This window comes from Sceloporus undulatus, chromosome 6, assembly GCF_019175285.1.
Source record: "Sceloporus undulatus isolate JIND9_A2432 ecotype Alabama chromosome 6, SceUnd_v1.1, whole genome shotgun sequence".
Lineage (NCBI taxonomy): Eukaryota > Metazoa > Chordata > Lepidosauria > Squamata > Phrynosomatidae > Sceloporus > Sceloporus undulatus.
Genome location: NC_056527.1, coordinates 91,642,353 through 91,659,355, shown reverse-complemented (window position 1 = coordinate 91,659,355; position 17,003 = coordinate 91,642,353). Strand labels below are relative to the sequence as shown.

General features: G+C 39.9%; 1 long non-coding RNA gene across 2 annotated transcripts in view; it reads right to left on the bottom strand.

The window, feature by feature from the left end:
• Positions 1-9,443: 9,443 nt before the first annotated feature.
• Positions 9,444-17,003, bottom strand: part of LOC121932403 — a 10,029-nt gene continuing 2,469 nt past the window's right edge. Inside the window, exon 3 of one of the 2 annotated variants that reach the window (XR_006104345.1) lies at positions 9,444-9,514. This is a non-coding gene — a long non-coding RNA (uncharacterized LOC121932403). Of the gene's footprint in view, positions 9,515-11,364; positions 11,476-17,003 lie in introns of those variants that run through there. The other variant, XR_006104346.1, reaches the window with a different exon arrangement.

Here is a 17,003-nt window from a genome sequence, read left to right as displayed (position 1 = left end):
GTAGAATTCTTAATCAGGAATGAAAATGTAGCTTTTATATTAAATACTCAGTTACCATCTACTAGAAGTGCAGTTGTGTTACGTGAGTAAATCATTTAGTTTCAAAAATGAATGTGATTTGGCTAGGCTTTCTTGACAAAGAACAGTTCTATACTTCTACATTAGCTGAATTATTTCTTTGATTGCAATCAAATAACTGTCTTGTTATCTCTCATTCTTCAGTCAGAAAGAATTATCTCTGCCAAACTCACTCCTTTGTTAATTATTCCTTCCCTTCCTTTCTGAAGAAAAACTACCTCCCAGCAGATTCTGACTCTTTTATATGTTTTAATAATACAAATAAAATTTAAAATTCCTACAGGCCTGTAAAGCCGTACAAATATTTGCCTTTCTAGCCTAATAAATGTCTCCGTGTGCTTTCCTTTTTATTCTTGTGGCGTTCATACCTTATTTTAGAACATGGCCATTTTAAGCCAGGCCACAGCCACAGAACTTGCTTTCAGTGCCAGAATTCAGACTTAGGCTATGCAAGGCAGTAAAGGAGCACAGTACTTCTGTGTTCACTCAAGAGTACATTCACACATGCCTTGAAACTAATTCCATGTTGGAGCAGGGGTGTCTTCCCGAGTAAGACTGAGCCTCACCCTGATTCCATTCTGAAATTTAGTCTCAAAAGAGGAGTTTAGGATTGCAATCCTATATGTAGAATTGTGCACCTACCTTAAAGTTTGGTTCAGATACCAGATAGCACTTCAGAAAACATCTCAGATGAAGTCAGAGCAGTGGCAACTTGTGGCTTCCATGTCAGTGGAACGGGGAGTCTGCTTGATATTTTAGTCTGCACTTTAAAAGAGTCATCCAAGGTGCTGAAATTGTTCAAATAATGTCTGACTTATGGTGGCCATAAGGCAACCCTGTCACAGGGCTTTCCTGACAAGATTTGTTCAGAGTGGATTTGCCTTTACTTTCCTTTGAAGCTGAGAATGTGTGCCTTACCCAAGGTCATTCAGTGGGTTTCCATGGCCAAGCAGGATCCCAACCCTGATCTCCAGAGTCAGTCCAACACTCAAACCATTACTGTATGCTGGCTCAAGGTGCTGTATCCTATCCTCAAATCAGTACCTCAAGTAGTTCCTTCATAATTCAGATTAAAATACTGTCCAAACTCACTGACATGTAAGCCACTTGTCAAACTGATTTGGAGGCTACCCAACTAGAGTGGGATTTCAATCTCATTTTAGAAACCCAAATCTTCTTGCCTCTCACCAGAAAAAAAAAAAAGAACCCCAAATGTGGCTATACTTCTATTTTGTTTGAAAAGCTCTATAAAGTTGAAGATTGCAGGTATAATATTCACTTGAAAAGAGCTTATGACTGTTGAATTTCAGACAAAGTGGGGCAAGATATTTTCTGCTGTGCATCTTTAAAAATAGTTTAAAGGGGGAGTGGGTGTCTGCTGAGATGTTTTGATTTTGTGGCAGATTGGATGCAAATTAACAACAATAATTCCTCCTTTAGAGGGAATTATGCCTGCCAAGTTTCAGATAAACAGGTGCAGGGAGTCTTGTGTAAGAGCAGCTTTATAGTTTGGATTTCATTTGTATTTATGGATTTGCTTTCTCTCCCCACATTTTTCATATTATGAAACTCACATATGGCATAAAGATGGTCGTAGTTTAAAAACTTGCAACATTTCAGATGGAAAGGTACAAGTTGTTGTTGTTGGTTTTGGTGGAAGTGTAGCATTCACATTTTGGGAATGGTGGCCCCATGTTACTTTTGATAAATTGTGTGAAAATGGCATATGTCTGCTATTATATCAGATCACCGAACCAGAAGACATATGAATACATTTAAACTTTAAATCTCTGAATAGAATTTAGCTGTGCTTTGCAGATGGAAAAACTTTTACCTAGACCTGAACTGTGCTGTGCAAGCAGGAAAGCTGTTGTGTGGAACATAGCTTTGCTTTACATTGTAATGAGCCATATCCTTGGACTCACTCATTGAGAGAATATGGACCACCATGACCTTTCCCAATTTGGTATTTTACCTCCAGTCTAAAAGAAATGTTTCCTATCCTTAGGCTAGCAAGTTACAATGAATGAGAAACAGTTTAAGACTTGTTTTTGTTCAAATGGCTCCAAAATCACAGTGTAATGGGCTAGGAATTGGTAGATGCAAGATGTGGAGCATACAGTAGCAAAAGCAGAAGTACCTGAACACAGCATTTTCCAAGTAAATATCAACTGCTAAACCTTCTAAGATCCTGGACTCCATCAAAAAAAGGTTAACATTTCTGCACCTGGGAGAGAGATCTGAAAGAGCACTGAACACTGAAATAGTTCTGGAATGTGTTAATGCCTATTGAACTGAATTATTACTTAAACAATTCTGCTGTTATACACTGAGTTTGGAGAGCCCAGATAAAACTACCATCTGTGATGAGAAGCTAAACCTGTGAGTCAAAAACTATACCTTCTCCTCTCTCTAAATCAATCTTATTCATTTGGAGGATTGCGCTGAATCTGGAGGAGATTCTTGTTTCCACTTATTTGTGAGTCAACTTCACTAAATACAGTGAAATTTGTTTCTAATTAGAGACACATCTGATTCATTTGCACACTTTAATGTGGGTTTGTCAGAGAAACTGAGAGTAATGCCATGAGAAGATCATCAAAAGTCTAGATGCCTAGCAGGGTTGCCCAGGGTGGAATGCTCAAAGTGAAGACACCAAGCCAAGGGCTTATCTACATTGGAGAAAAACACAGAACTCACTCCAAAGCTGGTGCTGGCAGTCCTCATGTCATACGGCTACTTCAATGAAGATATTATTGTTTCTGGCCTTAATCCAACATTGTTATGAACTAAGCAAAGTTGGGGGAAAGTCTGGTGTTACCCAGAAACCCAAAGTCACTTCACTGTAGGGCGCAGTCGGCTAAGCTGAAGAGTCAGTGTTGTCCAAGGACTGCTCTGGTTGTCATGTGGCCAGCATGACTGCAATGAATGCTGTTACCTTCCCACTGAGAAGTGGTACCTATTTATCTACTTGCATTCACACACTTGAACTGCTAGGTTGGCAGAAGCTGGGACTAGTGACAGGAGCTCACCCCAACATGCAGCACCCAGGCCTCAAACTGCCAACCTGCAGATCTTGCAATCAACAGAGTCAGCATCTTAACCACTTGAGCCACTGCATCCCTCTATTCAGTGATATACAAGAATTACTGTATATTTATTAGTAACATTAGTACAAAAACTAAGGATTCTGTATGGTGTAGATCAATGGGGGGATGACGCCATGAGTTACTGCACCAGGTGACACCAACCCTTGTGAAGCTACAGATAAAGCCTCACCTCAGTGATTCCTCTGCAGACTTAGCAGTCATGGAATAAAATGGTTAAGAACAGGAAGCAGAGAGTAAGCATATAGTTCTTATAGTAGAGGGATGTGATCAGTGGGGTCACTTGAGACTAATACTTTTAAATGTTCCCATAAATACTCTGGAGTTTGTGGTGAACAGTGAGTTTGCTTAATGGCACTAAATTATTTAGGGTGGTGAGAGCAAACATGGATTGTAGAGAACTCCAAAAGTGTATCTCTGACGTAAGAGAAGAGAAAATAAAATAGCAAATGAAATTCAGTGTAAGCCAGTATAAAATATCATGAACAAAAAAAACCCAACATCGCCCAGCTTCATACATACATTGATGCACTCTGACCTGGCAATACACTTTGGGATTGTGGTAGACAGATTGATGAATTTGTTGGCCTCTGTAAAATGACAATATACATATTGAACAGAATTAAAAAGGAAATTGACAATAAAATTGCTAATACAATACCATACTGCCACTATACGAGTCCATAGGATGACCATGTATGGTATAGTTCTGGTCACTGCATCTGAAAAAAAGAATATAGTAGAATAACCAAAAACAATCAAAATGCCTGGTTGGCATTGTCTGGGGTTGTTCAATTTAGAAAAAAAGGTGGGTAAGGGGAGACAAGACAGAGTTGTATAAAACTATGCATGGTATGGAAAAAGTAGAATGAAGCTTCTCTCTTTCTCCCCCACCGCATCCACTGATGCTGATGGTGGAAGCTTCAGGCAGATGAAAGGAACAACTTCTTCATATAACACATAGTTCAACTGTAGAATTCGCAGCCATGAAATGTAATTATGGTTGCTGATCTGCTGAATAGGTTTAAAAGAGGGATGCATATACATTTACGGAGGATAGCTCATCAATGGCTTTCTCCATCAGGGGAAATATGCCAGTGTACCATTTGCTGTGAAGCATCAGATGGAGGGCACAGTTGCACTTACATGGAAATGTGTATGTGTTTGCCTTCAAGTTACCTGTCGACTTATGGCAAGCCATTAATTTCACAGGGTTTTCTTAGGGAAGGAATACTCAGGTGGTTTTGCCAGTTCTTTCCTCTGGAATATTGCCTCCAGTACCTGTTATTTGTTATTTGTTATTTGTTGGCGGCCTCCAGTGGCCATAAGTCAGAAACAACTTGAAGGCACACAACAACAGTGAACAGTTTTATAGTATTTCATATAATTTCTTTGTGTGTGTGTGTGTGTGTGTGTGTGTATGCCTTCAAGTTGCTGTTGACTTATAGTGATCCCATAAATTTCATAGGGATTTCTTAGGCAAGGAATCCTCAGAGGTTATTTTGCCAGTTCCTTCCTCTGAAATATAGCCTACAGTACCTGGTATTTATTGGCAGTCTCCTATGCAAGCCCTAACTAGGGCTTCCCCTGCTTAGTTTCCAAGATCAACCAAGATCTGGCATCTTTAGGATATTAAGGCCTCTGAGAATATGCAATGGAACTTACCTCTGTGTAGAGATATACAGTATTGAGCTGTGTTTTAGATGCCAACTCTACCATGAGTACAGTGGTCACACTGGAAAACTGTTTTGAGGGGTTATGACTAAAAACATACTTTTTGGACCACAACTCTCAGAATTTCCCTCTCAAAAGAGTAATTTTTCAGAGCTCTGTTAATGAAATAGTTAGCAATTTGATTTGTTGTTACAGCACTTGGATTTTCAGTGAAAGATATTTGTGGGATTTTCTTAGCCATGTTTAGGTACTATGTACTTTGTTCATAGTACCTAATAAAATATCGTATATACTTGACTGTACGTGGACTTCATGTATAAATCAAAGGCAGGTTTGGGGTCAAAAATTAGGGATTTTAATATGACCCATGGATAAGTCTAGGGTAAAACTTAGCGGCATGCATGTAAAGGATATAGCAAAGGAAAACAATGCCAAAAAACTTCCTAAATTACATCAGGCATGTTTGTTCTCACACTAAAGGCTAAATCAGGGGTAGGCAACCTGCGGCCCACAGGCCGGATGCGGCCCGGCGAGACCTTGGGACTGGCCCCAGCCCGGTCCTGCCGCCGATTGCCGCCGGGGACTTTGGCCTCTCACACGCAGGGGCAAGAGGGGCAATTGTCTATAGACGCCTCAGAAACATGCATTTATATTAACATTTTTTTAAAATATCAGCAAATTTTTTTGCGTGTCCTCCACTTTTTAAAAAAAAGTGTCCACCATTTGAAAATGTTGTCCTACATTTGTCCCGGTTTATTTATTTATTTAATTTTTTAAAAAATATATTTTATTATTATTATTTTTTTGCTTCGGCCCCCCAGTTGTCTGAGGGACAGCAACCCGGCCCCCGGCTCAAAACGGTTGCCTACCCCTGGGCTAGATGAATGAGAGAATGGAGGGGGTCCTTTACTTCCAGGACAGATTGAATTGAAAATGGAGGGGGGGGCAATGGGACTGAACAAAATGAAAAGAGAAATATGATAATGGGGGAAAGGGGGAAGCATTGATTACCCTTAATCAAATATTTCTGTTTCCTGAATCTTCTGCTTCCCAAATGTCCCTGATAAGAACCTAGTATTTTAAACTGCCTCCTATAATCTCTGCTGTGTCTTTGATTGTTTTCACTATGTGTTTGCTCCTCTCCTATCTCTCTGCCACCACCCCCAAACTGGTTTTAAACATCTGTTGTACACCATGTTGGACTTTACCAAGCTAATAAGAATAAGAAGAGACCGATTGATAATTTAAAAACAAGTATCATGGCTGACCAAAGATATTTTGCTGGTAGAGAGTAATATGGTACCTCTTCGCAATCCCCTGTACAGAAGAAAAATGGACAGGTAGTTGTTCCTTCTTTCAGTTCTAGCAATAGAAATAGTGCTGTTCTGTGCCTCAAGAACAACAGGCACATTTAGGGAATGTAAAACAAAGGATGTAAATTGTTTCTGAATGCAAAAATGACTATGTTCATCGGTTTTCTCACCATTTTGAAAGAATACAAACCTTTCTCCACAGCTTTTGAGCACAACTTGCACTCTGGGACTTTTGTTGGTGAAAATTCATTTGCACAGAAGATTGTGTTTTGGAAATAATCTAGTTTGAAACCAATTTTTAAAAAAAACAAAACACAAATACATAGTTTATTATACACAATCATCAAATATAAAAAAGAAATGGAAGGCATACATCCAATGGTGACACACAATACAAAAATGCACACAAAAATAAAAATAATAAAAAACAAAACAAACCCAAAAAGTCTGCACTGCACAAATAATGCCGTTTGATGCCACTTTAATGGCTGTGGTGCCATCCTACAGAATCCTAGAATGTGGAGTTTTGTAAGGCACCAGGACTCTTTGGCAGAGAAGGTGAAAGACCTTGTCCAACTACAAATCCCAGGATTTCATAGGATGGAGCTGCAGTACTTAAAAGTGGTATCGAACTGCATCGTTTCTACAGTGTAGATTCCAGTTCCTCTACTTTTCTACTGTTGGACTGCAATTCCTTCAACAATGGCAAACATATGTTCATCAGTAATACCAAGAAAGAAAGAAAGAAAGAAAGAAAGAAAGAAAGAAAGAAGATTGTGTTTTTGGAACATACATTTTGCACAAAAATCACTGTTACCTGTAGAAAAATACAGTGCGGAGGGTTTGGCTCCATACTCCCCCTGCAGATGGGAAAAAATGTACGAGCTCAAGCCCATATTAGTCAATGGATGGTCATGTGCACATGCCTGCATGAATGCACGTATGGTCATGTACTGCCACTGGCTTATATGGGGTAATATTTAGGAGGTCCAATGTGTTTTGTGCAGAAAACACACACAGGAAAACCACACATATCTTTTTATTTGCTGGATTCAGTATACCTAAACAAATTGCATAAAGTTGTGTGAACTGCATAACATTTACCCAGTTACATGTAGTCTTCCTGCATGTATTTTTGCCAAGTAATTGGTCACGTTTGTTTAAAATAATGTTTTCTGCCCCAAAACATATTTTCTCAGCAGGAAAGGCGGTGTAGTATTGCACAAATAAATTTTCTCTAGCAAAGTATTATGAGGTTTACAGCTAACCTTCTTTTCCTTGACAGATTGAGTCATCAAGTCTGTGATAACTAACAAGTATGAAGAAGAAGAAGAAGAAGAAGAAGAAGAAGAAGAAGAATATTCTTCCCATCCATATGCAGAACAACTGTGTGGTACTCACAGCTTTCTTCCAAGTTAGAGGACTGCCCCAAGAGCTCAGGAGAAACAACCAGAGGACTGCCATTGCAACCTCACAGCATCTGCCTCTTGAAATGGTTGCCTCACTCTCCTTAATGGTAGGGCCAGCCCTGGGGAAAAAATGCTTTCCACAGAAAGCTAACTAATAAAATCATGAGAAATAACAAAACAATGAATGGAAATTAAAACCCAGAAGGATCAACCGCATGGTCTCGGCCTCAAGGGAAGGCAATGGCAAACCTCCTCTGAACAAAACTTGTGAAGAAAATCCCATTATAGGTTCACTTTAGGGTTGCCATAAGTCGGAAATGACAACAACACAACAATGACAACGAATCAATAATAAGCCTGGCATTGTTGGAGAGAAGTCATTCACAATATATTCTGTTCAACAAAGACTAGAGAAGATAATATGAGAGAAACATGAAAAATGAAAAGAGGAAACAGTGACTTCTATTTTCCATCATATGACTTAATAAGAATGTTTGCTTTCCCTTAACCAGTGAAGGAAAGATGGAAATGACTGCTTTCCCAGATGGGGAATTGTATATTGAAAATGGGGCCAGACTAAGATATTTTCCTGCCTGAGGGAAAGGATAAAAACTCCATCCCACAAAATCTCACAGACAAAAGTTGAACAGAGTCCACCACCTCTGAGGATACTGGGCTAAGGTAGAGATGGCAGAAAACAAACAAACAAACACAGAGAGAGGGGGGACAACATGTCTACACTGGCCACTTAATCCAGAGCCAGTCTGAAGCATTATGCCCCAGACTGGCCCTGGATTGACCACACTGGTGATCACACACACCGAGTGTGACATTGTGTCATTGTGCAAATGGGCCAGCATACTGCATTGGCCTTGCTAGCTCATCCCCCTTGGTATCGCTGCCACCACTACCAGCACTGCAGCCGTGCCAGCCAAGCAGCTCCTTGTGAGAGTTTGCCCAGAATGTTGTTGCTTCTGCTAAGGTCAGAATGGGGCACTCCATCACTCTACTCCCTCCTCATTTATCGTACAGGTGTCCTGTTCTGACCTCAGCAGAAGTGATGGCACATGGGGCAAGCTTTATACAGATCTCCTGCCTGTGTAGAACCAGCAGTGGTGGCAGTTCTGAAATCAGGCCATCCCCTTTCCCTGTGCTATTCAGTACAGGGAAGGAAGAAGGTATGGCTCTTGGTGTGTGGACAACAGATGAAGCCAAATTAGACCTGATCCAGATGTCTACACACCAAAGGAACTGGAGGACACTCCAAGGTTTCCCAAAAACACCGGGGGGTTTTCCTCCCCTGACTTGGCTTAGTGTGGAGCCAAAAACTGCAGTATCTCCTGGGAAGTAGCCAAAATATGTGATTGCCAGCACCATTTTCAGGGTGAGTTTGGCTTTTTTCATCAGTATAGACAACCCCAGAGAGAGTGAGAAAATGCTCTGTCAATTCCTTTGCTTCCCAAACAGGATGGAAGCATCTTTCACTATTTTCAAGGGAATTTGCGTTCAAAATAGTTATTTCAATAGTTCAAAATATTCAGTTGCAGTTTCTGTAGGTAATGGTTTATGATTAAAAACAAGCAAAGCCTACAGCTGTTGAGTACATTTATACTTCCCAACTTATTGAAGAGTTCAAGAGAACTTGAAAGATTGCTTACTTATGCCATTTGAATTATTTGTTTAATTTTCTTCTTCTTTTTCATTTGTATACTGCCTCTCAAGGTGGCTTACAAAGTTTAAAGCTGGTATAGCTTTAAATACATATCATACAGAAATTAAAAATACAATTAAACTAACAATAGTATTAAAAGCAGTTACAAGCAAGACCATTAAAAAGAAAATATCAAACAGTACAGCACATTCTGAAAGGTTCTCCATGCCCCCAGAAATCAGCCTTCAAAAGCTTGCCGAAACAAAAGAGGTCTTCACTTACCTATGAAAAGTTAGCACAGAGGGCCAGTCTAAATTAAATTGAATTAAATTAAATTATTAAATGTCTTTATTGTAAATAATTAAATTAATTGCATAATTTAAATAATTAATTAAATAAATTTATTTAATGTATGTGTATAGTAATTTAAATAATGGATTACAATTTAATTAATTAATTAATTAATTAACTAATTAAAATTAGGCTGGTCCTAATAAACATATTGCTCAATGTGGACTTTTTTAGTTTCTTCCAAGATGCCCTGCTGCTGACCGTAAAATGACCATATTTCAACAAGAAGACATCAAAGAGGAGATCCCAGGATGAAACTGCTTTCCCAGAATACATTAGCAAATATTATTGTTCCATTTGGACTTAATCACAACCCTGTGTTTCTTTCTACTGACAGATGTTAAATTGGCACAGCATAGCTAGAAACATACATAGATACTGATGCAATGAATATGCAGTGAGGACTACTGTGTTGAATGGACTTCTCTGTTCTCTGTAAGATCATTGGCAGTCTCAGTGAGAAATGCATGAGGCTCACCTCTTGCATTTAAAGGCCTTTTGGCCTCATTGTTTGAAACTACACCCCCAGTTTCTCTTTCCCTTCTCTCCTTACCCTTCACTTGCTCCTAGTTCCCATGTTCAAATCCTCACTCAGGCATGAAACTACAGTACTTAAACATACTTAAAAGTAGGCCAATTTTAGTCCAACATCTTTTTTCTCCCCATACTACGTTGACTTGTATGTTTGGAATTTACAAAGACAAGGGAGGATCCAAGGGAGATCTTAGTAGTTAAAACATAACTAGTGTGTGGCAATTGATCCTGAGCATGTTTACCCTTGCTGGATAATATAAAATGACTTATTGTAGCAGATCAAAGTGTACTGAGTTCAAAGATACAGCTGTGTTACTCTGGAAAACCAGTGTGCAAAGAGAACTTGTAGCACACTAACTAAGAAGTTGGTAGCATGAGCTTTTGTAGACTTGAGCCTACTTCCTCAGATGTATGTTTAGATGTACGTTAAGCATTCATCTGAGCAAGTAGGCTACCAAATTCTTTCTTTTTATTAGTCTCAAAGATGCTGAAAGATACCTTTACATTCTGTACTGAGTTCAGTTTTCTTTGCAATAATCTTTCTGCTCACCCTCATTTAAAGGGAAAATTGCAGTGTATAGGAAAGGGTTGTAGTTCACTGGTAGAGTATGTGCGTTGAGGGAAGGGCTCCAATTCCAAATAGGATTTTAAAAGACTAATTTCTGAATTCTTGGAGTAGACAAAATCTGCTGCCAAATAGGCTTACTATAAGATTCCTTCTATGAAGGAAAATACCATAAACAGAATATGTCTTTTTTTCAGAAGTGATGCTGGCCTTACCATTAGGTTGAGGGAGTCAGCTGCCTGAAGGACAGGATCCTGGGAGGATGGAAGAAGCAGCAAAGTGTTGATGGCTGCTTTCTGTCTGCAGCTGTCTGTCTACACTGCAGAAATAAAGCAGCTCAACACCATTTTAACTGTCGTCATTCAATGCTATGAAATTCTGGGATATTTGTGAGCTATTTAGCATTCACTGTCAGAGAGCTCTGGTTTGGTGGGACACCACAAATCCCAGAATCCCATAGCATTGAGCCACAGAAGATATCAAACTGCTTTATTTCTGTAGTGTGCCATCAGTCTATATCTGCCCCTTGCAGAGGTTTAAAAAGTGATTGTTTGGACTACAACTCCCAGAATTCACCATCCAGATTGTTCAGTATGCTATCTAGAGGATTTAGGGAATTTTAATCTCAAAAAGTCACATTTCCATGTTCTGACCCATCACTTTCTATGACATCCTATTAACCTCAGGGGAAGGAGGGTTTCTGATCCATTCTCCATATTGATGTCAGATTCAGCAGCCAGTCTGATTGGTTTCTGTATGTGGAATGGAAGAGTGGTACCATCTTATCTTTTCCCTGAGGAAACAAAATATATTGTGCGAACGTCACATAGAAGCAAATGTAGTCTCCAATCCTGTATCCAACTCACTGGGAGTAAGCCCTATTGCACTGAGTGGAACTTATTCCTTAGTGGATGCTCATAAATTGCACTGTAAAGCTGCTTCTTAATTAGAACCTTTCTAGATAGAGCCAGTGGTTTGAGCATTGGACTATGACTCTGGAGACCAGGGTTCAAATCCCAGCTCGAAACAACACCACCACGACAGATGATCAGCATAGGATCAAACACATTTTGAGCATGTCTGTTAAAGCTCTACTAACCTAGTCTTCCTCTGTGACAGTTATTTATAGTCTCATCTTAAAAGCCATGATCGAATAGTAGATTTCCACTGGTGGAATAATGGAATATATGGGAACTCTGAGAAGGAAATCTCTGCTCCTTGGTGCCTCTTCCTCTGTACCCTAAAACTGACTCTGGAGGACCTTCTGGGAAACCTTCTGGAGATGGTTTTTTATTGGGGCAGGTTCCTGTAATGTGGAGGCTAGGAGAAGAAGTGGACAGGCCACCAGTCATCTCCCTAATCCAAGTGAGACCATTGTATTAGTTACTTGAAAGTCTTGTGATGTAATGGTAATAAAAGAGAAGGAAAGAAAAACTAAAGGAAAGGCAGATGTCATCCTGGAAAGGGGGGTGGGAAAGCACTGGGATTTCCTTTCAAATGGAATGTTTTCTATAAAAGGCAAGCAGTATCTGTTCCTTCTATAGAAAATATTAAGACATTTATGAGCAGTTTAAAAAAAAACCCTCTGTGGTATGATTATCAGGTTGCAATATTCTTTGGTTACCTCATTTTAGCTAACTTTGGTATGTACAGGAAAATTTAATTCTGTGGCTGCACACATCTGTGCCCACTTCCTTGTGAGTCTTACTGAACTCTGTGGAGACAGCCTGCTTTAGAGAAACATGCATATTGTGCTAGTAAATTGTCATGATTTGTTATTAATTTAATATAGCTGCTTATCAGCACATTGTTGTTGTTTTTGTTGTTGTTGTTTACTTATATTCCAGCTTTCTCCCAGTATAGGGACTCAAGGCGGCAAACAGCAAATTTAAAAATAATACAATTTAAAAACAGTACAACAGTATTAAAATGTCTAAATATAAAATGTAAAACCCAATTAAACAGCCCCACATAGAGCACATTACAGTAATCCAAATGGAATGTAACCAAGGCATGTACAACAGTGGCCAGCTCTGACTTCTCCAGGAATGGGCACAGTTGGCGCACTAGCTTTAGCTGTGCAAATGCACTCCTGGTCACTGCTAAAACCTGGGCCTCCAGGCTCAGAGATGAATCCAGAAGTACCCACAAACTACAAACTTGAGTTTTCAGCGGGGAGAATATCACCATCTAACAGAGGATGAATCCCTAGTCTCAGATCTGTCATTTGACTGACCAAGAGGATTAAGCTTCAATTTGTTTGCTTTCATCCAGTCCATTACAGCTGCCAGATACCAGTTTAGGACAGGAACAGCTTTCTTGGAATTAGGTGGACAGGAGTGTTAGAGCTGGGTATCATCAGCATCTTACTCCAAAACTCTGGACAGCCTCTCCCAGCAGTTTCATGTAGATGTTAAGTAGCTGAGGGGATATGACTGCACCCTGAGGGACTCCATAGGCCAATAGTCAAGGAGCTGAACAGGAATCCCCAGCACCACCTTCTGAGAGTTCCCATCCAAGAAAGAACTGAGCCACTATAGAATAGTACCTCCATGCTCCATCACAGAGAGGCAACTCAGAATTATACTATGCTCAATGGTATCAAAAACCACTGAGAGGTCCAGAAGAACCAACATGGACATACTCCCCCTTTCCAGTTCCCTGTGCAGATCATCCATCAAGGTGACCAAAGTGGTTCTGTCCCATAACCAGGCCTGAAACCATACTAACATGGATCTAGATAACCTGTTTCATCCAGGAAACCTGGGAATTGAGAAGCCACCACATGCTCCAGTACCTTGCCCAAAAATGGAAGGTTGGAGACTGGCCTATCACTGTCTAATATAAGAGGATCTAGGGAAGATTTTTTTCAGAAGAGGTCTTACCACAGCTTCCTTCAGCCATGTTGGGACCCTGCCTGTTGTAATGATTTCCCTTACCCACTCAGCCAGTCTTCCTCTGGCCTGTTTAATTCAATGGCACCAATTCTTGTTTCTGTTTATATTTGGTAGCAGTAGGGTTTCTCAGAGCCCATCTAAATACCCCAAAAGGTACCAGTTCACCTCTGATCTTGGAAGCTAAGCAAGGTCAGCCTTGGTTAGTATTTGGGAGACTGTCGACGAATCCTAAGTGCTATAGGCTACATTTTGGAGGAGGGAAGTGGCAAAACCACCTCTGAGGATTCCTTGCCAAAGAAAACCTTAAGAAATCTATGGGGTTGCTATAAATCAAGAAGGGATTCAAAGGTGGGCACATACACAGGGGTTTTCTCAAGAGCAGTATCTGGTCAGGTTTGTTTATGCCTTTGCTTTTCTTTATGTTTGTAGGTGTATGTGCATGCCTGCATGAACCTTTTAATGTTGGTGATTTATTTATTTCTGATTTTAATTTCATTTAGACATTTGAGGTCTAAATGTTTCTTTTGTTACATGTTACACTCAGACTCTAGATGCACAGCCAGTGTAATTTGTTGTTGCACAAGGAGTCTTATGGGGCTTGGAAAAACTAAAAAATTATTATGATTGCTACAAAATATTTTGCCATAATACATGTATTGATTGATCCATAAGACTCTACAGTTTACACTCAAATCGAAACTTGTTCTGGTTTAAGGTGATGACTTGACTGCATGCAAAGGGATCTTCTAGCACCTTTGAGACTAAGAAGCTGCAAACATTTATTTTTAAGGGTAAAAGTTTAAATTGAAAAAGAAGAGAGCTGGAAAAATATAAAGACTGACAAAAAGAAAAAGCGTGAAAAAGAATGGCTGGTAACAATGCATCCCCAATTTCTCAAGGGTTCCTCTTCAAAGGATACTTTTGCAAAGAGATTTATTTTTGTCTCTTTGCTGTTGCAGATTTGCTTCAGGGCCATTTACTTACTGGTGGGGGGAGGCAAAATGTTTAGGTCCTGATGGGAGTCCCCCCCTCTTTATTTCCATGTGGCCTCATTTAAAGTAAGCCCCCTGCAATTTGCCAAAACTGGATCCATTGAGCTATTAACATGCAGATGTTAATGGCACAAAGATCTTCACAGCACCACCTTGGCAGCCTGGAGTTAAAATTCCAAGCTGATTGTTGTGTTAGAAGTTTTTGAGCCTGTTACTGTTTTTTTTCATTCCCCTGCTCCCCCTTATCTCCAAGAAAAGAAAATAACTTTTCCATGAGAAAGGCCCTTCCTTTCAGGCACTCCTGAGATTGATAAACCAAAGAGTTAAAGAGGATGGCAAAAGGGAAGACCCCCCCATCCCTCCACCCTCGTCCTGCCCAGCCTGAAATGGTTGTTCATTCTTCTCTGCTGACTATATGTAAACATAATAAATGAAGACTTTTAAGGAGGGCTAATCCTTCAACCCCCTTCCAGGTTGCCACCACTCCCCTCCACAACAGATCCTAGATTAAGGAGTTTGAAGCTTTCCTCCCCTCCACCAACCCCCAGCCCCAGCTTGCTGTTTTAACTTGCTTTTATCTAATTTATCACTGACACTTTGACACACATTAAAATCAAGGAATCTACACCCTCTTCTCTTTCCCAGGCCTCCCCCTTTCGTAACCCACCATAACCCATATTTATAACCCCCCAATAATCACTCTGACATTTATTAAACAAAGTACTCAATATATGTGTGCATATATATATATGTATCCACAGAACTCATGGATGCAGCTACTCAGTAGCTCTGAGAAGTTATTCTGCAGGAGAACTGCTACTGCTCCAGATTTAAATTAATCCACTTCCTCTCCATCTAGCTAATTTATGGTTGATAAACAAAGCTATAAAATGCATAGAAAGAGGTTCCTTTGGTCATCCTGAGAACAATGTCCTTGTACAGCTCCTGCTCATCTCAGTTGGGTTTACTCAGGAAATCCTCTGGATGGTTTCAGCTCTGCATCTTTCATATTTTAGGGATTTTTTTTATCTTTGAAGGGGGGTGACTTGCATTTGATGAATCTTTTTGGTGACTTTTTTGTGCACGAAATTGGAAACCATCTCCTTTTTTATAATATTTAACATAGTTTGTGGTTAGGATTGAAGGTTTGGTGCAGGTGGGTTAATATTTGATTGTACCTCACAGTTCTATTCTTTGGGCTTTTCAAGATGTTTCAAAGCAGAATGTAATTAAGCACATAAGAGATATTGATTTGGAAGGGGGTGACCTGGGAAAGTATAGTTTTCTGGCATGCGAGAGAGGTTCACAGTTTATTCTGAGTGTACTGTCTTACTCTGTCTTATTGTAGAACTGGCGTCAGCAGTAGTGTCTCTACTTCCAGATTTTTCTCTGCCCAAAATGCCTTTTCTTATAGACATGTGTGTATTCTGTACATCTTGGAAAGGTTTTGTTTTTAGATTGCAATTTCCAGGATTGTCCAACAGTGGCAACCAGTGGTTCCCATGTCAGCATAGTAGAGAATCTATTTGTTTTAGTACAAACTTTAAAGGATCCATCTAAAGTCCTGAAACATATCCCCCCGCAATAGCTTAGACACATTGGATTGTTTGGTTACAATTCAGATTAAAACCCAGAGTGGACTCCCCGCTTCACTGACAAATGGTGACCACACAAGAACTTTTTGAATTTCCAGAAAGTAAAATGTTCATACTGTGGAATGCTGCATCACCAGTAATTGCTGGCTAGTGAATTCATGCCCAAAATGTGTTATTTGAACTGAAGGCATGGTAATTCCCAGTCTACTCATCTTTATGTTAATGAGATTTCAGAATGGGCATATACTCAGGGAAACAAACTGATTTACTATTTAGCCAACCGGGATGATAGCCTCTGAGGTATATATCATGTCACTGTACCTTTGGGCACCATTCGTGCATTTAAATTATAGTTGTGGAGCTCCTTAGGAATCTTCCCTTTGAATATTTTATGAAGGAAAACATCTCTATATATTGTCCCTTTTCTCCCAAATCCTGGAATTGTTACCGTTTTGGAGTATAGCTCCCAGAACCCACAAGCAAGCATGGGTAATGGTATGGGATCCTTAGATATGCACTCCCTGCACCCACCTAGTGATGCTACTGCTTGAGCTATATTGATGTGAGTGACTAGCATGGGATTCCCTCCCCCCCATGTGCCAGGGATCAACATCATATTTGTGCACATTTATTACAGTTCTTTCTTTCTTTCTTTCTTTCCTTCCTTCCTGGAAACTCTCCATGGACTGGCACCATCCGAGCATCAGTTTGAGTAGCACTACCTTACTGCATGGGTGGCCAGAATACTTGTAGGTGCAGTATACTACTGGATATTGCAGTAGCTTTCCAGAACTCTATACATAAAATGCAAAGGGCTTAGTGCATTTGAGACTAATT